General features: G+C 38.6%; 1 protein-coding gene across 3 annotated transcripts in view; it reads left to right on the forward strand.

Annotated features, from left to right (window-relative positions):
- The first annotated feature begins 19,315 nt into the window (after nucleotides 1-19,315).
- The window catches only part of LOC129779278 (protein vestigial), a 129,973-nt gene continuing 125,195 nt past the window's right edge, over nucleotides 19,316-24,093 (forward strand). Inside the window, exon 1 of one of the 3 annotated variants that reach the window (XM_055786677.1) lies at nucleotides 19,316-19,444. The gene's annotated coding sequence lies outside the window, so the exon portion shown is untranslated. Of the gene's footprint in view, nucleotides 19,767-24,093 lie in introns of all 3 variants that reach the window. The other 2 variants (XM_055786675.1, XM_055786676.1) reach the window with 2 other exon arrangements.

A 24,093-nucleotide genomic window follows, 5' to 3' on the forward strand; every position in this document is an offset into this window, starting at 1 on the left:
TGTCGAGGTTTGACTTCATTTAGCTTGCATGTGAATTCATGACAACTCCATTCCAAACAATGTAACATTTCCAGCTCACATTCCGCTTTCGCTGTATTTGTCGTTGACATTTCAACCGTTTAATTATTTTAATTATCGCATTGGCTTCCACTTTTCCAATATTCATTTGCTTCATTTGCCAGAGTGCATTCAGTAAGGCATATTAATTTTGAATTGAATAAAAAACACGCACATTCCATATGGATAGTAACCTACACCGCTGCAGTGGCCGCGGCAACAACTGTTGTCACCAATATCATCATCGCCAGCAACTGAGTAGTGAAGTGGCCTCGACTACTGGCCGAAAGGAACATTTTCCCGCTCGAATAAAACAATTAAATGCAAATTGAGCGGTTAGTATTGTTCTGCGGAAAAAAGTTATCGATTTTTAAACACACTCATCTATCATCCAAACACGGCGAAAATTCCAAACCCGGAAGGGCGACGGAGAAGGTCGAGCCAGCGGAAGATTCAAGCTTAATGGGACTCGGCAAACGAAGATCTTTTTTATTCACCCTCCTGCTACCAAACGGTTGGTTGGCCTTTTTTCCCAGCGAGATCTACTCAATTGGGAAGGCTGGTCATGTCTCCCAAAGAGGCTAACGGCAATATGGTAAAAGGAAGGAAGCCCAATCAAACGAAAACGCCGAGAAATCAGCAAAAAGTGTATATAAAAATGCCCAAACAACTTCTCATAAATATTTCTTCGCTTGCTTCCAATATTGTGCGATCGTAGTGATAGTTCCTGGTACAGGTCGGGCTACGGTGGGTCTTGTTGGGTGTTGGCTGAGAAACCTTTTCGAACAATTGCATCTCTTGTTCGAAGGTTGAAATCTTCGGAAAGTCAATAATAATTAACATCTTTCATGAATTTGAAATAACCCGAGCTTCATACATAAGATTATTATGAACGATTATTTACAAAAGATCACCGTTCCATAACGCCGTCCCCTTTTCCGCATGGCGGTACTGATCCTAAACTCATCCGGCATCGAGCAAAAAAAAAATTGGAATAATGCTCGGACAAGGCTGGGAATACAGCAGTGGCAATCGAAAACTGAAAAACACGAAAGCGGTAAGCTTTGGGGACTTATCGAAAAGATTGCGGGCGCAATAAAAAAAGTGCCACGGAGAGAGAATATAGGTATGTGTTTCGGGAAAAGGACGCTGCCGGCGAAGCGTTCCCCAGAAGGAGAACCAGAGCGAGAAAACAGATACTTAGCAGTCCCCCGTAGCACATAATCAATTGTCGAAAGGGAACGGAGAACCGGACTGCAAATATTTCGGTCAGCCTTGCCGATGACGAAAAATTTCCTTTGATTGTGCCGCAAAATGGCGTCCACAAATAAGTATTACATCTGCAATTACATTCTGTGAATCAATTTCTTTTCCCGTTCGTTTCGTGAGTTGCTTTTAGGCGCTTGACATTGTTTTTTTTTTCTCTGTCGAATCTGCGCTGGCCATTCTGAGGCTGCCGCTTTCCAACATGGTTCTTCAGAAGGCTGTACCAGGCTGCGGATGGTGTGGGAATGGCTTATGGAGTGATTGAGTTCGCGACTCAATGAAATGAGAAGTCAACTAACTGTTTAAATTTAAATAGTATTTGGTTTCGAAAATACAGTAGTTGAAAAGTCGAGAGAAGAATTGTATGTGCTGATGGTATTATTTGCGTTATAATTTCATTTTTTTCTTTCCGAAGTGAGGGTTCAAAAAAGATAATAAATCGCAGCACCAATTCGAAGTTTGGAAACTTGAATACAAACCGTAGAGAACGATTTAGAACAACTATGCTGTTACGTTAAGACCAGCTTTTGGAACCACTTGCTGAACCAGCAAATTTAGTTCCGCCCAAGATAGATTATTTGTTGTCAATACCTTCAAACATTCACGTTTTCTTACTAAGCGAACGTTCATGGGTCCAATCGCAGAACTGTTCATTGATTTATTTTCTAATCGAACATTTACTATTTCCTTTTACCATAAGTTTCCTAGTACTTCTACCAAAACTCGTCATAATAATATCGAATTATTTTCAGACACAATTCTCGTTCAAGATTCTTCAATTACTTGCAAATATCATGTTCCTCCGTCACGCACCATCGACCGACGGCTGTGTACACCCAAAAATGATTTTAAGCTCATGTTTTGCCATCCCGATTTATTACATTTAATGAGCGTAAAAACAACAGAAAATGTCATAACAGATACTGGTAAGCATTTGTAGAATATAGGGTTGGGGAAAAGAAATGTCGTATTTCTGATCAAAATTTGACGCTTTATTTAACATACTTTAAATTATCCAATTTAAGTCAAATATGCGCCGTTTTGTTCACCCATTTAGAAGGCAACTTCATTAACAACCCCCTCCCCTCTTATAAAACCCCCTCTCCTTTTTTGCAAAAAACTCAGACATCCAGTTTTCGCAAGCCTATTTTGAGGCCAACTTAGTATGACCAAGAGCGTTTTGCATGGACCGGAAGAGATGATAATCACTTGGAGCCAGGTTCGGACTATACGGTGGGTGCAATAGGACATCCCATCCGAGCTCCCGTAGCTTCTGGCGGGTCATCAAAGATGTGTGAGGCCGAGCGTTGTCCTAGTGGAAAACAACACCATTCCTATTGATCATTTCTGGCTGCTTCTGGTCAATCGCCTGCTTCAAACGGTAAAGCTGCTCACAGTAGTGAAACGAGTTGAGGGTCTGGCCATAGTTGAGCAGCTCATAGTGGACGATTCCCTTTCAATCCCACCAAACACACAGCAAAACCTTCCTGGTCGTCAATCCGGGCTTGGCGATGGCCGACTCACCGCACTTCAACCACGACTTTTTTCGCTTTAGGTTGTCGTACGTGATCCACTTCTCATCACCAGTCACCATCTTCTTCAAAGATGGGTCGAGTTCGTTCCATTTCAGCAGTGCATCGCAGGCGTTGATTCGGTCTAAAAGACTTTTTGCATCAACTCGTGTGGCATCCAGCTTTTTTTTTGGAAACCAGTCTTCTGCAAATGGTTTCAAACGGTTTTATGGTCTATATCCAGTTCCTGGCCATTCAAGCCAGTGCTCACAGGCCGGTCTACTTGGATGATTTCAACGATTTTATCGGTTTCCACGACGATTGGCCTACCAATACGGGGTGTATTTTCGACAGCCACTACACCAGAACGAAATCGATCAAACCAACGCTGTGCTGTGCGAATCGTTACAGTATCGGGTCCATAAACTACACTTATTTTATCGGCCGCCTTCGTTGCAGTTTTAACTCGCAGGTAGTAAAAACGTAAAATATGGCGAACTTCTTGCTTGGTGGACTCCATCTTTGACGCGCTATAACTTGAGACTGAAAAGGACAATCACAACACTGTCAAAACGAACTTGTAGCACAGATTGTCGTCTTTGAATAGCCGTATAGTATGACCCGATGGCAACACTTCAACATATCTTGTGTTGTACTTATACACAAAATATGTTAAAGTGTTGCCATATATTAACAATATACGATATTTCTTTTTCCCCAACCCAATATATAAAGGGCGAACACGAAGTTATTGCGACACCGAAAATGTCATGCCAATTTTCTTATAATGTTTAGAAAAAACAAAAATTTTAGGGTAGTTTTATACATACATACTTCAAAAATTAAAAGAAAAGTTAATCGCTTGGAGACTCACACTTGGAGCCTTGAGTGTAAAATTGAACGCATTTTCGCTTGATGCCCTCCATCAAACTCTTTACAGTGTCATCCGGTACCAGTTTCTCAGTTTTTTTTCCATTTTCTTAACATGTCCTTCTCGCCTTTGACTGTCTTCTTGCTCTTCCGAAGTTCCCACTTCATTATTGCCCAGTACTGCTCCACCGGGCGCAGCTCCGGGCAGTTTGGCGGGTTCATGTCCTTTGGAATAAAATGGACAGAATTGGCCTCATACCACTCCAGGACACTTTTAGAATAGTGGCATGATGCCAAATCTGGCCAAAATAGTGGAACTTCGTCGTGCTGCTGCAAGAACGACAAAAGGCGCTTCTCGAGGCACTCAGATTTGTAGATCTCGCCATTTACTGTGCCCTTTGTCACGAAAGGCTCACTCCTCAGTCCGCAAGAGCAGATGGCCTGCCAAACGAGATATTTGGAGGCGAACTTCGACATTTTATTCTTCTTAAATTTGTCGTCCACATCGAACTTGCTCTTGCCGGTGAAAAACTCCAACCCCGGAATTTACTTAAAATCGGCTTTTATATACGTATCGTCGTCCATCACACAGCAGCCACATTTTGTCAGCATCTTCTCGTAGAGCTTCCGTGCCCGAGTTTTAGCCGTCGATTGTTGCCGCTCATCGCGGTTTGGGAAGTTCTGTACCTTGTATGTATGTAGCCCAGCTCTCTTCTTTGCATTCTGGACCTAGCTCTGCGACATGCCGATCTTTTTAGCCAAATCACGGCCTGAGACGTTGGGATTTGCTTTAATCATCCGCTTCACCTTTCCCTCCGTCCCGGTTTCCCGGTCACGGTTTTCTTCCAGCTCCTTTGCCGTGGTCCAACGTCAACCGCTCCTGGAACCGCTTCAACACTCTGGAGACGGTTGAATGGTGAATGTTCAACATTTTTCCCAACTGCCGGTGCGACAGGTCAGGAAATTCCAGGTGTTTGGAAAGAATTTGTTCTCTCGACTCGCGTTGGTTCACCTCCATTTTCGTTGAATCGAAAAACACGACTTCTAGTTTGACATCATGTAGACAATACACATCAATGAGAAAGTGTGCAAAATTTGGTTGATTTTTACCCAATGGTAAAAAAGTTATGCCCTATTGAATGTGTCACAATAATTTCGTGTTCGCCCTTTATGGTACGTGGTACGATTTTCAATAGATCCAGTCAATTCATCTGCTTCGCTAATGACGTAGACATTGCCGGCAGAACATTTGAGACGGTAGCTGAACATTACACCAGACTTAAGCACGAAGTAGAGAGAATTGGACTGAAAATCAATGCGTCTAAAACCAAATACATGCTGGCTTTCGGATCCGAGCACGACAGGACCCGATTAGGTAGTAGTGTAATGATCGACGGCGATGAGCTCGGGTAGTGGACCAGTTTGTCTACCTTGGCTCAATTGTAACGTCTGACAATGATACCAGCCGCGAGATCCAGAGACGCATCATCAATGGGAGTCGTACCTACTATAGTCTCCACTTAAGGTCAAACAGACTCAGCAATCGTGTGAAATGTTCCCTGTACAAAACGCTATAAAACCGGTTGTCCTCCACGGGCACGAGACGTGGACAATACTCGAAGAGGACCTGCGAGCACTCGGAGTCTTTGAACGGCGGGTGTTAAGAGCCATCTTCGGCGGTGTACAGTGTAGGACGGCGTATGGAGGCGAAGGATGAACCACGAGCTCATGCGACTCACCGGCGAACCCAGAAAGTGATCAAAGCTGGAAGGATACGCTGGGCAGGACATGTTGAAAGAATGTCGGACAACTATCCTGCAAAAATGGTGTTCATCGGGAATCTGGCTGGAACGAGACGACGTGGAGCACAACGAGCAAGGTGGTTAGATCAAGTGGAGCATGACATGGTGAGCACGGGGTGCCCGCGGAATTGGAGAGAGATAGCCACGAACCGAGTTAACTGGAGAAAAATTGTGAATCAGACCATGTTGTAAAGACGTTAAGCCAAAATAAATAAATAAACGGTTGTCGACTTTCGATTTCCTTCTGATCCAGACTTAGAGACTGTCGACAATCGTTCCCCGAATATTTTTATTACCTTTGAGAAAGTTGATTTGGCCATTTCTAACGATTTCCCAAACTAGCCGTGTGAGTGGGTCGGATTCCCACTAGGGATTGCTAACCGGTTTTACCGTTACCGGTTTTACCGATAATACCGTGTCATTTTTCATTACCGAATTACCGGTAATTTCACAATCAATAACCGGTTATTTCGGTAATTAAATTTTTACAATAACATATGCCTATATGTCGCATCGAAATATTACTCGAGAATCAAAATAAGATCGAAAAAACACAACTGGTGTTGCGCCGATTCTAGGACCTCCGAGCTTCAGCTTCAGAGCTGCTCGATTTGATAACGAGACACAGGATAAGCTTCAGCGATGAAGAACAGACAGCGATAAAGGAATTGGTTGATGCCCTCGAACCAGTTCTCGTCGCTGTAGAACTGCTATGGCGGAAGAACTGCACCCTTTATGATGCTGACGTCGGAAGCTGATTGGAAGGATAAACGTTTTCTATAGGCAGAATTGTTCGCGTACACTGTTTGGTGCAATTTATGGGTAGAATATACGGTCCGTATTGACGAAGGACTGCATCTTTGATTTCTATATGGAGAGTTACCCTACGAAATTGAAAATGAGGCATGTAACGAAAAAAATTAGAAAATTTCAATTGCATATTAAGCAGAATCGTTATAACGATATATGTTACAATATACACTTTTAGATGGGAGATTCATCCAGATTTTTTTCCTAGAAACACAAACAGTGAAGATAGTAAAATAAATAAATAATTTTCCGAATAAAATAGGTATGTTTTTCCGGGTTTACTTGCTCCTCGCATTCAAGTTTCGTCGAGTATTCGAGAGTTTTGGCTTACATAATCACGTCATTCGTCACAATAAATCTTGATTATTACTTCTTCTCACTGATGATTGTTCCTATCATGAACATCGCTAGGAAACCATGCTATAGAGACAACACATCTGACCGCGAATATCATATTAACATTCCTTAGTTTCGACCTTTCGATAGATTTGGTTGGTATTGTTATTGACTAATTTAAGCTTGTTTCACCAGAGCTTTTTCAATGCGAATGGATCCCAAGAGCTATTTAGTTTGTTCTTTATGAAATTTCACTATCAATGTCAATCACTGAAAGCAACTACGAAGTGTAGCGAGTGCAATTTCAATTTCAAGAGTGATCCTCGGTACACGACACGTGATTAGGATTTATCAGATTCATTAAACAGAAACCACCATTCATGAGCGTCTGGACGTAAATGACTAAGATATACAAGGTCTTTTAAATGGGTTCGCGAGCTTTGAACTTTCGCGGGTAACGTATATTCGATTTTAGATATTTTTTTGTGGAGTTATGTTGGTACTCATGTCCCTTACTTATGCTGATAAGTCCCATTTTAAGCAGTCATTTCGAATGTACAGTTCATTTTTAAGAGCTTAAAATTCAAAATCGAAGACGATTCAAAATACTTGCAAACAAAACAGCTATAAAATACTAACTGAACATTCAAAATAGCTAAACTTGTTAGTATAAGTGAGCGACATGAGTACCATCATATCGCTACAAAAACAAATATCGAAAATAAAAAGAAATCGACTGGAATTGAAAATATCGAAAATCGTATATACGTAACCCGAGGAAATTTAAAAGTCCCTATACTTTTTGAACAGGCCTCGTATCACACAATTATTTGATCGAAAAACATATACCGTTTTGACTGATATTCCGAACAGACTTAAATTCCGAACACTTCATTTCAAAAATCAAATTTACCGAACATCAATGTTATAAATAATTGAATAATGGAAACCTCGATATTCTTTATACCCTTCCGAATAACAACATTCATAGGTATCAATAGAACATTGATGTTCAGTAAATTTAGTTTTCAAAATGAAGTATTCGGAACTCGAGTCAAAACGGTAATGAATCGTAGTTTGTGGTTTGCATGATTAAACGCTACGGAAACATTCTGTTTTTTGAGCAGGTCGTAGCGTGTGAAGGAAAATTAATAATTTCCAACAATATTAACACGTTGAGTGCCACGCGGCTTTATAGCGACTTTCTCGTCAGGCCGCGCGCTCGCCTCGTGTACAGCAAATGCGAAGCGCAATATTGGCAAATTAGAATTTACTCGATGGAAATGTTTATTTAAAAAAATCGTAAAAATCATTAAAGTTATTTTTATTATCATATTTTATCATATTTACACGACTTGAACGGCAAGCTCGGTGTCAGTCACCGATGACTGACATGGCACTCAACGTGTTAAGCAAACAGATTCAGGAGTAAGCAAAATGAACCACCACACCCAAAACCGATCTTCACCTGGAGAAATTAATGCTCTATTATTGTATTGTCAGAAGCTCCCGTGGCCGAGTGGTTAGAGTCCCACATTATCAAGCCGGGGGTCCGGGTTCGATTCCCGTTCAGGCCGGAGATTTTTCGTCAAAGAAATTTATTCCGACTTGCACTGCGGTCACGCGTATTCTAGAACTTGCCACTCCAGAATACATTCATAGCGTGTTATAGAATTCTCAACTAAGTACTACTAATAAAAATTACGCAAGTAATAATACCTACGTTGAGAAGGTAAAAGTTCCATTGGGAACGTTTGTGCCATCCAAGATTGTTAGAAGCTAAACGAATTGAAGGCAAGGATCCTGAAAAAGTGTACATAACTAGTTAGATTATCAGGTTAGAATTAGATTATAGGGTTTCTGAAAAAAATCTCTTAAGGGCAAAAACTTCGACTCATGTGGTTGCATAAAAAATCACATTAAGCGGGTTTTCGACCAATAACCAAACGAATGCTGGGAGGAATTTCCAAGCTTCGTATGCGTATGTAAACATATGCAAACGTATGCAAACAATATTTGTGATTTTTTGTTATTTATTATATTTGTGTTTCAGTGTAATTTTTTTTTGCAAATGAATGACATCGATCAGTCAAATTCCTCTTACATTTCTGTCGACTACAGCATATTCTCTAACCTCAGGATCTGCACTTTAAGATTTTTTGTCATCATTAATAAAAAACAATCATGTTTTGCTGAAATTTCCACAACATTACTGAAGCCTTCAAAGTAATATTGGGACTATATGGGGATACTCTTTCCAACCATACTTCAACATTTTTGTTCGTGTTTCCAAAGATATAAGAGTCCTCGAGTTGAGGCCTCCTATTTTGATTTACCATTTTCAAGAGTTGAAAATTTTTAGACATTTTATACTTTACTAGCTGACCCGACGAACTTCGTCCCGCCCATTTACTTGATTAATTCTCGAGTAATGCAGAAATTTGTGTTTTATTTGTATGGCAGCCACCCCTAAGAGAGGGGGGAGGGGTATCTAACCACCATAGAAACATTCATTGCACCCTAAAGTTTCCATATGCCTAATTTGGTTTAATTTGCTTGATTAATTATCGGGTAATGCAAAAATTTGTGTTTCATTTGTACGGCAGCCCCCTCTAAGAGAGGGGGAAGGAGTATCTTAACACCATAGAAACATTTATTGCATCCTAAAACCTTCTTCTTCTTCTTCAATGGCACTAACGTTCCTAGAGGAACTTCACCGTCTCAACGTAGTATTACTTGCGTCATTTTTATTAGTACTTAGTTGACATTTCTATGCCAAATAACACGCCTTGAATGCATTCTGAGTGGCAAGCTCTAGAATACGCGTGATCACAGTGCAAGTCGGATGAAATTACTTTGACGAAAAATTCCCCCGACCAGAACGGGAATCGAACCCGAACACCCGGCATGTTAGTTATGACGCTAACCACTCGGCCAAGGGAGCACTAAAATCCTAAAACCTCCACATGCCAAATTTGGTTTCATTTGCTTGATTAATTCTCGAGTAATGCAGAAATTTGTGTTTCATTTGTATGGCAGCCCCCCCTTTGAGTGGGGGAAGGACTGTCTAACCATCATAGAAACATTTATTGCACCCTAAAACTTTCACATGCCAACTTTGGTTTCGTTTGATTGATTAATTTCCGAGTAATAAAAAAAAATGTGTTTCATTTGTATGGCAGCCCCCTCTAAGAGAGGGGGAAGGAGTATCTTATCACCATAGAAACATTTATTGCATCCTAAAACCTCCACATGCCAAATTTGGTTTCATTTGCTTGATTAATTCTCGAGTAATGCAGAAATTTGTGTTTCATTTGTATGGCAGCCCCACCTTTGAGTGGGGGAAGGACTGTCTAACCATCATAGAAACATTTATTGCACCCTAAAACTTTCACATGCCAACTTTGGTTTCGTTTACTTGGTTAATTTCCGAGTAATGCAGAAATTTGTGTTTCATTTGTATGGCAGCCCCCCCTTAGAGAGGGGGGAGGGGTCTCAAAATATCACGAAAACCTTCCCCGGCCCCAAAAACCCCTACATACCAATTTTCATGTCGATCGGTTCAGTAGTTTCCGAGTCTATAAGAATCAGACAGACAGACAGACATCACTCCATTTTTATATATATAGATAGATAGACTAGCTGACCCGACGAACTTCGTCCCGCCCAAAGTAGATTTTTTGATTTGAATACTTTCAAACATCCACGTTTTCTTACTAAGTGAACGTTAGTGAGTCCAATCACTGAACTCTTCATTGATTGGTTACCCTTTGACCCTTTACAATTTCCTTTTACTACAAATTGTCTAGTACTTCTAACAAAAAAATCGTCCTTATAATATAAAATTATTTTGAGACACAATTCTCGTTCAACATTCTTCAAGCATTTGGAAATAGCATGTTTCTCCGTTGCATGGAATACATGTTTGATACAGAGAATATTACAAAATAAAGGCAGCTCAAATCGGACCATTCCTTCTTCGGGTTTAGGGCACACCAACACATTTGGCCTTCCATTTTTGTTTATATAGATAGAAGATATAGGAATGCGTTATTCCGTCTGAAAATCCTTTTCCACTTTTGAACAAAAATCAATTTCGTTAGCGCCAACATCAAATGGACTAACAACGCTTAGCTAATTGTAGAACATATGAGAATTCAATTTTCTGATTTTTCTCTCCGCTATATTGATTTCCGGGAAGAGACGAATACAACGAAACATAGATGACTCAAATTGAACCATTCCTTCCTCGGGTTTTGCGCTTACCAACACATTTGGCCTTCCATTTTTATTTATAGATATAAGATATGGAAATGCGTTATTTTGCCTGAAAATCCATTTCCACTTACGAACAAAAGTCAATTTCGATAGCGCAAACATCGAATGGACTAACAACGCTTATTATGATGTAATTTTCGAACATGTGGGAATTCAATTTTCCGAATTTTTCCGACCTTCCTTCAGAGTTTTCCGAAAATTGTCCGGTTTTTCTCTCCACTATATTGATCTACGGGAAGAGACGAATACAATAAAATAAAGAAGGTTAAAATCGGACCATCCCTTCTTCGGGTTTTCCGCTTACCAACAGATTTTGCCTTACATTTTCATTCATATAGATAGATATATATACGATATGGGAATGCGTTATTTCGCCTAAAAATCCATTTCCACTTACGAACAACGATCAATTTCGATAGCGCAAACATCGAATGGACTAACAACGCTTATTATGATGTAATTTTCGAACATGTGGGAATTCAATTTTCCGACTTTCCTTCAGAGTTTTCCGAAGTTTTTTCTTTTTCTCTCTCCACTATATTGATCTACGGGAAGAGACGAATACAACAAAATACAGGAGGCTAAAATCGGACCATCCCTTCTTCGGGTTTTCCGCTTATCAACAGATTTTGCCTTACATTTTTATTCATATAGATTATTCGATTAATTTTGATTTCAATAAGGAAATGATGTTTTTGTCTTTACAATGACTGCACTGTCTTGACACTTTCGACGCCCCGTCACCCAGATATGGGTGACACTTTCCTCGCTCGAATTGAGTAGGATTTTTAGAAGGTATTAGATAGAATAGGCACCTAAGTGTAACTATAGGATATGAAAAAAAAAAATAATAAAATCATAACCATAATATTATACTGTTTATACTGTACTTTTTATTAATTTATAGTACGGATGGTTTGTACTGCAGTTTTTCGAAAAACCCCTATACTATGACTTTGGCATGTGTTATTGTCATCAATTCGTCTTCAATTGAAAACAAACATTGCTAGATCATGTAAAAGTTATCTAACTAAGTTTGATTTAATCGCAAGTTGGGCTCTGTAAGAAACTCAAAACGTCGCGTTGCGCGTCGAACGTGTTAAGGCAGTCTAGAAATTAAAAAAAATCTAAGTTATTTTTCTTCATATTTCTGTTGTTTAGGCATTCAAGAATATATCCTATGATAGACTTTTCGCAAATCCCATTATTCACAGAGTTATAGTCATTTTAGTTATGTGCGGTATCTAATCTAGTACAGCTATAACAATTGAGGGGCTTAGAATGCAAGGGGTGTAAGTGACATGATCGATTTATCTTCATCGACTTTCTCTTCTGATCATAACTTGACTGCAAACACATTCCCAGCTTATTTGACAGTGTGGACGATAGGTTCCGAACATCAATTATCGGTTTCTATAACAAAATCAAATTGGAACGGTTTTGTGGGCTGAGTTATTCACGAAAGAAAAAGTTGATGAAGAGAAATCGATCAAGTCACTTACACTCCTTGCATTCTAAGCCCCTTAATTAACTTCAAACGCGTTTTTCTCGAAACTAGCTTTTTCAAACTGGCGTACATGATATCTCAAGTTCTACTGAACAGATTTATGTCGAATTTATATGAATACAAACTGTATGAATCTCTCTATCGCATGAACCAATAAGAAAATATAGTTTTTGAATTTTAATATTTTGTTTGATCCCTCTCAACTATTCTAATTACGAATAATTTTTCCGTTTGATTTTTGTTTTATTGTTAAAAGACAGACAAACAAATAATGACATAATGGATAGTAAAAATATCCTCTGTTTTATTTTTTTGGAGTCCGAAAAAACGCCCGAAATTCGTGCCTCTACGCTAGAATACCCCAATAAAGACATTACTGCATTACTATTTCTAAAAGTATTAATTCTCGTGTAACTTTTGTAAAGGACCTATCTGCATTGATCGTTTATCTTCATCGGCATGTATTCGACGATCAGATGTGTTGAAGAGAATCTCGTTTATACATAGGTGGGCCAAACTGGCGCAAATCTGTCCGCAAAGCCGTGCTTATCGAAAGAGAAGTCAATGAGGAGAATCGATCAAAGTAGATAGATCATTTTCAAAAACTACGCTAGAATTGTTGCTTCAATGTAATTCTTGAATTCAGCAAGAATTGTGATCAAAACACAATTCTTGTCACTAGACTCATGGTTCTCACGAAAAAGGCGTGAATCTGTTAAAGCAGGGGTTTCAGATCTTTGTCTCGTCGAAGCACTTTTCATAGCAAAAATGTCTGACGGAGCACCTAAGTTTTTTTTCGCCTAAGTCGCTTATAAAAAGCTTGAAAATTGATGGAAACCAATGGACAGACTAATAAATTGTTGAAAAAAGGTTAAACCTATTCCCGCTGCTCTAATACTAGCATTCCCAATGAAACAGGTCAAACACAAAAAATCGATTTCACCCCGCAGTCTACGGAAATTTTCCATCAATTTGCATCGATTTTCACCATCCACAATTTTATTGACTTTCTAGAATTCCGCCGATTACCCTTGGACTTTCATAGTCAATCCCACGCGTTCCATTCCCTGTCACACGCTGCAAGCGTTCCATTTTGGAATGTGATAAGCAGAAACAAGAAAAAACAGCATGATACTACGGTATTACAGATTATTGAACAAAAAAAAAGAAGGAAAAAAGCAGAATGTGTTCTAATAGAGTTTGAAAATAACGCATCCGCTAGCGCTAGCGCAATCAGCGAAAGTACATAAACCGAAAATATCTTCCATTACGATTTTACACCCCTCCCTTCGGAGAGCAATAAAAACTCCCACTCCACGGTGCTGGGCCAGTATTGCAGCAGCAGCAGTCGGAGAAGGAGAAGTCGCAAAAAACACAAAGCAAAAGTCTACTGCTGACGTGATCTGCAACATATTTATGGCAGATTACATCCTCCAACACATACTCCAACGATAAACTTGCTCTCAGTTTACGACGACTCAATCATCGACTCGTGGTGTTTATGTCTAAATGCAGTTCAGCAAGTACACCAGTACCAATTGAGAAACGCGGCATGTGATCGCACCAACACCTGCGTAACGGAGAAATCCCTTTTCCGAGTGCGCATGAGCGGCGCTTTGAAAGGGAAAAATTAAGCTTTGGTGCTGCATTTTCACGATTCGCTCCCTTTCCCGCTGGTGTAGCGTGGTTCCATATGGTTTCGTGAGACTTAGGGTGGTGGTTATTGTGACTATTTGTGACTTATCTCGTTGGAGATCAATTTCTAATAACAGGGCATAACACATATTGATTGAATTTAACGAACTTTATGCGGCAAATAATGTTGCTGAGCAATAAAATAAATATAAATATATAAAATAAGGTATACCGGCAAGTTTCTTCGGTTTTACAACAGATGGTGTAACTTGATTATTATTCCAGTGAATCAAATTTCCAGACATTCGTTGGAAAGCTACTGTCATTGCGCGTCTTTTTCTGTATATGTCAAAAAGTTGAAGCGTAAACAACTGAACTAACGTGTCAGACGTGGTTTGCACGGTTTAAAAGAGTGGTAATTTTGACTTGGAAGACGAAGAACGTTCCGGCCGCCAAAAAAGTTTGAAGGTGAAGAATTGGAGACTTTACTCGATCAAGATCCGTCACAAACGCAACAAGAACTTGCAAATACACTTGAAGGAGCTCAGAAAACCATATCCGATCGTTTAAAAGCAATAGGAATGATTCGAAAGATAGGACAAAAGATAGGGTGCGTATGAACTGAAGCCACGAGACGTCGAACGCCGTTTTTTCACGTGCGAACAACTGCTCCAACGGATTAAAAGAAAGGGTTTTTTGCATCGAATCGTTACTGGCGATGAGAAGTGAGTCCATTACGACAATCCTAAACGTAGGGCCACGTATGGATACCCCGACCATGCATCAATATCGACGGCCGCGCGGAATATTCACGGCCAGAAGGTTATGCTGTCTATTTGGTGGGACCAGCTGGGTTCGGTGTACTATAAGTTGCTAAAACCAAATGTAACCATTACGGGGGACCTCTACCGACGACAATTGATGCGTTTGAGCCGTGCACTGAAAGAAAAACGGTCACAATACGAGCAAAGACACGATAAAGTTATTTTGCTGCACGACAATGCTCGGCCACATGTCGCGAAACCGGTCAAAACATACTTGGAAACGCTGAAATGTGAGGTCCTATCCCACCCGCCGTATTCTCCAGACATTGCTCCGTCCGATTACTACCTTTTCCGATGCAACATGGCCTGGTTGACCAGCACTTTTCCAATTTTGATGAAGTCAAAAATTGGATCGATTCGTGGTTAGCCGACAAACTGGCCGATTATTTCTGCAAAGAGATCCGTGGGTAATATTTTGAATATTAAACTTGCAACCATTTTTGCAGAATAAAGCATTAAATTTTTGAAAAAAAGAGAAACTTACCGGTACTCCTATTATTAACTTATGTATGGTTTAATCAAGAAACAGTCTAGACGCATACAGTCATTCCATGCCAAACCGTTTTAGTAATTCTCAGATTTTTGAGAAAATAGGTAGTTTGTTCATTTTCACAAAATATTATACTCGTATTTTTTTTATTTTATAATTAGGGTGCCCATTTCCATTTTTGGATAGTCCGAAAAATCATTTTCTCCTTTTTTCCAAAAATGATTTTTTTAAATTTATAACTTTTGAACTAATGGACCGACTCAGATGGTCGACATATTAAATTAAAGCCAAAAGTCTTCTTTGAAAAAATGTTACTTTTGCAGAACATTTGGATTTTGTTTTCGTAATTATTGGTTGCATTTTTATTTTACAGTTTACATAGCATGATAGTCGAGGATTAGAAATTATAATGAGTATTGATAAAGTAAGCATGTTACAGTCTCTACAAATAAATATAGGCGCATGATAGTATACTGCCGTTATACGCATAGTGGTTCCATGTTCCAAAATCAGCAACTGAGAAAAGCGCATTCAATGTTTTCTAGCATATTTGTCTACCAGATGCTTTAAGCATTTCGGTTTAGCAATACACTAGGTTTTTTATAAGCAGAAATCTATTGTTTAATGTAATGTGAAATGATCCCCTCACTTGAATCAATCAATATTATTTACGGGCTTAAAAATTCATGATGTGACAGTTATGCCTAGAATTTCAACATGGGACAATTGAACTTGATGTTGTTTTTTGAAATACTGGGAACAAACAATAATTTTTTTTGTGTTTCTTCGAAAGATTTTGCAACATCGTTTTATGAAGAAAGGGAGTGATCTGCAATACTTTGCAGAATATAAATCTCATTGTTATCAGGCATTCACTAACGAGGTGTACAAGTGCTCTGTTAAACTTTTTTTTATTTGTTTGACAATTAGTTCGTTCTTACAAACCAGAAATGAGAGCATTAGCCCTACTGAAAGCGTGACATAAAATTCCTGTACTCGAGCCGATTTATTTGATACGGATCTACACAAAATACATTTTGCGACAGTTATGAATAGAATATCAACATGAGACAATTGAATTTGATGTTTTTAAAAAGCTGGGGACAAACTATAACTTTTTTTGTGTTTTTCCGGAAGATTAGGCATCGAAATTTTTTTTTATGAAGAAAAGTGAAAATAGTCAAAAAGTAACATGGGACAACTATGCGTAGAACTGCAGTATAGTCGCATACAAATATTGAAATAGACTGAAAACATGTTAACTTTGAAAAGTTATAACTCAAATTCGACAAAAAACATATCTCTGATTTTTGGATGTTATGTAGAAAATCTCATATTTCGAGAAAAAATATAAAAAAGTGCCCTTTGTCCGTAAATCATGCAAACTATAAAAAAAAACAAATACAAACAATAATTACGAAAACAAAATTCAATTTTTTGCAAGTATAATGTTTTTATAATGTATAAAGATAAGCTCATTGATTTTTATTAGTTTTATATTTCGATTATATGAATCGGTCCAATAGTTCAAAAGTTATGAATTTTTGGAAAAGGTCATTGTTGGAAAAAAGGAAATGGTCACCCTCATATAAAAAATTAAAAAACAAGAAGTGGGTTATATCTGTGGTATAACCGCAAGGGTGACGTAGGACTATCGTTGATTTAGTGATCATTTGTTTTTAGTCACATCTGAATCAATTCTGAATAAATCAATAAATGATTATTTGGGGGACTTCGGAAACGAGAGCGAATCTTCTCGATGCTGGATGGCAACCAAACGAAAAGAGTTCCGCGCGTGTATGTGTGTGTGTGTGTCGGCCGCTCCGATGTCTCAAGCGGAAAGGTGTTTCGATGCTGATATTCTCTTGGTGGCCTTTTCAGTGGCATCACTCTCCAGGCTCTTGGTGACACCTTTCATCAGCGCTTTCCATTTCGTTCTGTTATTTGGGAGCTATTAATGCTCAAAATCTCGTTCTCCGGCGTAAGCCTTTGTTTTCGAACTTTGAACTTACACCCCCGTATGTGTTTTTCGTATTCTACTGGCCTCAATACATAGTAGGACACTTCGATATCATAGTTTGGTACCAGTGCTTGTATTATTCTACCAATTACAATTTATCTCTGCCCGAATGCTCCGAAAAGTTTTTATGTCTGGATTGTTTTAAGGTAGGCCCGGTGTGAAGACTAAAATTTCGAGGTTTTTAACACGAAAATAAAATGCGATCTTTTTAAAATTTTAAATATAAATTTGTAAATTTGTAAATGTAAATTTTAAACACTAATAAGTTTTAAAATATAGGACTTTTTTTAAATTTTATTTTACAGAAATTTGTTTTTAATATTTGATGTCAGAGTGGAGTCCTCGAAAAGAAGATGAGCTGGTTTGGGAACGCACACAGCCTTCCGAAGTCATCTGAATTAAAAAAATTCAAAAGATTATTACTCTGCAGACTTTATTTTGATGAACTAACCTATAATATACATAAAACAAAAAAAAACTAAAACAAAATGGCGGACTCGTGATAAAAGTTCCCAAAATCTAATATTTTTTATTGATAAATTGTTTAAATAAAATAGTTTATTATTAAAAAATTAAATGTTTTAAAGGTTACGTATTTAAATATGTGTGTCTAGAATAACGGGTAAAATTTTTAACCAAATCGGTAGAATAGTTTTGAGTCAGTGCTTTCCCGAAATTTTGAAAGCATGGCTTTGCGAAAAACGCGTTTAAAGTTTTGTCACACGCTTCATACACACTACTGCGCGATCTCTTATATTAGCTATAACTTTAAAAATATTTAAAATTCGGTCTGAAATTTTTTGAGTATATTTTTAAGATGTTTTTCGTCCGAAAAATGTAAACAAAAAAAACGAATTTTTGAACCCGTCACACCGGGCTACTACCTTAATAGAAGATATTTTACGAGTTTGAAATAATGTTATAAAAAATGTAATTTCGAAAAAATAAATTGTTTTATAAAGATTTTTATCGATATTTTACTCGTTCACCTTGAGTTGGGGCCGCGTGTGCAGTATTGCACACGGGTAGTTCTTACCCTTATATCGCAGATGGAGATGAAATTTTATGCTAGATGGATTCCTGGCACCATCTAGTATAAGAATCAACCATTGGGCCCTCCAGGTTTTTACGAACTTTTTGGCCAAAACACAATGGCCGTCAAAGTGTTAAATAAAAGCTAATATACCAACTTATTTCCCAACCCAATATATCGTAAGTATTTTAAGTAGAGATTTATTTCAATTGTTATTGGCGATCCTGTAAAACTGTTCGAAAAAGTATGTTAGAGAAGCATACATCGATTGACCGACTTATCAGGTGGCGCAAATTTATGTTATGAAAATCTGTAATATATTCAAAGATTTTTTATATAGAACGATAGAACAGCTTAAATTCACAATTATCCAATTATAAATTATCTTTAAAATTCTCTCCAAAGTCAAATAAAAATTTTATTTTATTACATTGCCTAACATTTGCCCAACATTGTTTCTATTCTAAAACCTAATGCCACCCTATCGAAAAGCCGCTCTCATGAAGTCCCGCAAATGCACTTTTCATTCAGTTCTTGTCGACATTGCAATGTATACACACTTCCTTCCACTGTTATGACTGTATTAGTGCAGCAGCTAGGGCCGAATCGGTATCCCCAACAATCAACAGCTTCGCCTACCGCTGCGATCCGTAAGCCGTGTTAAACCACTGCGAAGGGCGGAGCTTGCGTTTATAATTCCTCTCTGTAAGCCACTCCCATCTCCGTCGGACGCTGCTGAACCGGTTTTCTCGTATGAACACACAAGCACAGGAAACAAACACGCACACACCGAACTGGCCACGGCACTCGAATCCCTTTCCTCGTCGTTTGGTTGGCTAGCTGCGCTGGTCGACTTCGATGTGTGGAATAGCTGCACGAACTGGTTTTACGAGAATTTCCAACCTAAAGCAGACAGCTCGAAATTCTTCTGTTTCAGTTGATTTTTCGGTTTTGCTACACGCGCGCGTTCAGCTGAACTCTGTGTGATCGCCGCTACGGGTTCAGGTGACTGACGTTGGGTTGTTGTTTTTGTTGTTGTTGTGAACTAACCTGCCCGCGGGGTTACGAAACTGCAACACCGTGGATGCATTTTTTGTTCGATTTTGGCCGGAAATTCCCCTTTGCCGGAATTGTTCCCGACACTTGTGACGATTTACCGATTTGAAACAAAACAGTGACGTTGGATAATGGTGGCCGTGACGAAATCAGCTGCATTCTGAGTGGGAAGAAAGTGTTACATTGTATGTCGTGTAGAGTTCACTTGGAAAATTCGACCATAAAATATCGCCGACTTCAGTGATTGATTGTGTGTTTGACATTGAGTCAGGTGATAAAATACATGCTACAGATATCTCGCAAGCGGTGACATCGACTTGTAGAAACATAAAACCAGTGATTTATGGCCAGTTGTTTGCAAAGTTGTTTCCACCTGCCCTTCGCATCAGTTTCCAGCAGTAGCAGCAGTTGCGGAATCGCGTTGAAGACTATATGATTGTTGCAAAGTTGCATCGTTGTGCTCTTGCAGTAAAGTGATTATGGAAAAGTCTGAAAATTTTCGCTGATCAGATCGTACGGATCCTCGTTTTACTCCCCGTTAATTGAACAATCAGCAGCGATCGAAGGTTATATTTAGAATCAATCGAAACGGAGTGCTGTAAAACTGCCAGCACGTAGCTGTCAGTTACCGATCGAGACGAACGTGATCGACGGCGACCGATTGCATAATAGTGAGCTGCACTTAGGATGCATCCCGATCGAAACCACCACCATCAACAGAGAGCATCATCTATGGTGGATTGTTGGCAATGTAAAAGTAATTCTGGGCAATTCAGTCATTGTCTCGTGGTCCACTTATTTGTCGTTGCTGTCGATGTGATGAGCCACTGCCGAGGGTATTTAAATACCGTGTGCAATGCGCAATGCGCGATCTTTCACTCGGAAAGCAGGTCATAACTCAATTAAGATAATTGAAAGTCACTGACAATTTTGGCTGAGATACGGCACGGGGATTTACGGCACATCAATCGGCGCAGAAATGCTCGAACAATGGCCACGAGGGACCTTTCGCCGAGAGTGGACTTGCAATGACAAATATTTGCGGCATCGGCATGGTTGGAACATGTAAGCATTCGACTAGGTATTCTGATCGCTATCTGAAGCAGCCATGTAGCCGCGATCGTTGATCCTTCATGAGAGGTGTTGCTTCCAATTTCATTCAATAGATTCCGATGGTGATGCAATGATTGTTTTTTTTTGGAATGGATTACAGTCCAATGATTAGGTGCTGAAATACTGGAAGGAATTATGTGTCTTGATTCAATGAGGAATGTTCGAATCCTAAAGATGGGAGTATGCATATCCCTATATGCACACTTTTTTAGAAGTGGACATATTCAGATGTGTTTATTTCGTCCATGATTCAATGAATCGGGAAATTTTTTTTTGTAGGAATATATGTGTTAACATGTGTTTTCATCGTTATTTCGAAGAACCTAATTTTTCATTAAGGCAACTCATAAACCGACGCACTCTACATTCGGTCACGGTTTTTGCTAACATTTTATCTGATTAATGTTTTCAATTTCCCTTATCTTTAATTTTTGTTTCGGTGATGCTCAAAAATTGTCTATTGGCTGAAACTAGGAACAGTTATTACGATTCAGTACTTTATTGGCTGATCGTCTTTGCTATAATGACAGCTAGCTAAATCTGATCAAATCATCACTGAGATCTTAATGAAGAGTGATACTCCTTATTGTATAATATAACACATAGTGTTATTCGAAACAAAAACTCCGGTACTGAAGATCTCTTGCCAAATAATAGAAATTATTTTTTTGCGAAATCGGCAAAAACAAATTTCTATTTGAGTTTCTTTTCAAATTCGTAAATTGAGTTGTTTGATCGTCTGATCTGAAAAACTCGACACCGCTTCATGTTACAGTTATAAAGAACATTAACAATGAAGTTCTGTTTATAAAGATTAAAACACTTTCACAGGTTTTGAATCTGACAATTGCAGACGTGGCTATTGTCAAACGTGGATGCTCCATTTCTAAATGATCTGAACTTTAATTATTTCTGGATACACGAATATTATTTGTTTGTCTCATCAATTTGCGTCCTAAGGAAGAGTAAGTTTGGTCATATTCTGTTAGTAGCGTCGGATTGGGATTCTAGGAGGAGCGTGCGTTGATGTTGATGGTAAATTATTCCTGTCTTAAATCATCGCTTGACATAGATGAACCAGCCTTCGACTGAAAATCTCTTTAGAAAAGAAAGAAAAAAAAATCATCGCTCGACGAAAGGTTTTTTTTTAAATTCAAAGTTGAATTTATTAATCTTTTACAAAAATGCAATATCAATTCGTTTTTAACATGAAAATCATTACAAACCGGAAGTTTTGTTGCTCAAAAAAATTGTGCCGATTTTAAGGAACATAATCAAAAACATATTGTGGTAGACATTTTTTTTTAAATTTTCAATTATTCGATATATCATTGAGAGATCAGTTCTTCTTCGCCTCTGTTTCACATATATGTTACACATGGCAATAGTTATCCAACCGCGAGCTTATCCAATCCTGCTCCACCTGTTCCAACCACTTCGCTCACTGAGATCATCTTCTTCATGTCCCCATCGTACATGATGCGAAGGCCATCTTTGCGGGGCTGCTATCCGGCATCCTAATACCATGTCCCATCTATCGCACTCGTTAGAGGTAGACATATTTCTAACGATTCGTTTCACAACCCTCCTTCACGCAGCTTGAAAGTTTCGTCCTCCCAGAACTTGTTTGAATTATCGTCGAAGAACTGGGAGTTAATGTCCCTAGAAAATTTTTACAGGGCCCTGAGTATGTAATATACCGACGGAGCAAAATGTGGTGAGTACGGCTACGGCACATCACAGTCAAACTCCAAAAGTTGTAGCCGGGCTGTCAAAGAAACATGAGGTTTGGCATTGTCCTGGCGGAACGCGGAACCATTCCTATTGGCTAAAACCTTTAGTTCATCCAGTACCGATCCAATATCGCGATAGTGGATAAACGTATAACGTTTTTTTTCTTTCAATGTGATATAACAGCCGTTCTACGCATAGTTGTTCTATGTTCCAAAATCAGCAACTAAGAAAAACGCCTTAAGCATTTCAATTTAGCAATACACCGGGTTTTTTATAAGCAGTAACCTATTGTCTAATGAAATGTGATAAGTTCCCCCCATTTGAATCAATCAAGCTCGATTACGGGCCTAAAAACCATGGTGGGACAGCTATGCCTACACCCAAACTAGCGTTGGCCGAAAACATTTCATCTTTGACAGAAAAGATGCCATTACATGAGCTGGAGAGTCAAATGCGCAAATAATGAGCTGTTTTTAAAGCTTAAAAATGGTTTGTATGTATGCGAGCAGACATCTCTTTCTGTTTTCTTTTCTCATTTCATTTGGGATTGTGTCAAAAAAAAAAGACCATACGACGTCAATGGGGATCGAACCAAGGCTGGCTGGATTGCAAAGCTATTTTACACGACCACGCTATCCACATGGCTAATGATGCTTCAGCAGTTGTTCAGCAAATACGTGATAATATTGCACCTGATTATATAATGAAGTTGGAAAGTGTTTTCTAAGAGTAAAAAAGGAGCGCATGAAGGAGAACGATATCTATCTCGGTCTGGGCCGTGTATGTGGCAATATATGTGGAAAGCTTAATTGTTTTTTGTTTCTCTCGTTCGTATTAATTTTATATTGCTGTACCATGTATATTATACAAATGTTTACCAGTATTTGTGAGTCATGACGTTTTCTGTTATGTTATGTCCCATTTGATGTCATAAATCGGGATGACAAAACATAAGCTAAAAATCTATTTTGGGTGTAGAATATCAACATGGGACAATTGAACTTGATGTTGTTTTTCAAAATACTGGGAACGATCAATAAGTTTTTTTTAATGTTTTTCCGAAAGATTATGCATAAAAACATCGTTTTATGAAGAAAAGTGAAAATTGTCAAAAAGTAACTTAGGACAACTTTTCGTAGAACGGCAGTATACAAGATGTATAAATATGAAACCGGATTTTCATTCAAAAACAAGTTTATTGTTCTTGAATTGTTTAATATATTTTCTTTGAAGTAATAACCATTGGAAACTGCACATTTTTCCCATCTGTCGGCAATTCTTGAATGTCTCGCCAAAACCATTCTTTGTATATGAGCCAAATCGCACACTTTCTCACATTTTCATCGGATTTGAAGCGTATCCCATCGATTGAAACAAATGGCAATCGGAAAAGCCAAGTCTGGCGAATAAGTCGCAATCGGTAATTGATCCCAATTGAATTGCTCAACCGCCTTGCTCGGCAATAAAAATAAAATTATGTGCTGTTTTTTTGACCATTTTGAAGTATAACACGAATCAATTCGGCTAATTCTCTTCGGTAACGTCTAATTTCAACAGTTTCAACAGTTTTCGGTGTCTTCAAACACTTCCGGTTATTTTACACGGTCCTCGTTTCTTACATCAAAGGTCCCACTTTTAAACATTTTGAACCATCCATATCATTACGATTTGTCGAGATCTTTCCCACCATAAGCTTCCAACAACATTTTATGCGAATCGGAAGTGGAATTTGATATTTTGATAGATGTCAA

The sequence above is a fragment of the Toxorhynchites rutilus genome, chromosome 3 (genome assembly GCF_029784135.1).
Source record: "Toxorhynchites rutilus septentrionalis strain SRP chromosome 3, ASM2978413v1, whole genome shotgun sequence".
NCBI lineage: Eukaryota > Metazoa > Arthropoda > Insecta > Diptera > Culicidae > Toxorhynchites > Toxorhynchites rutilus.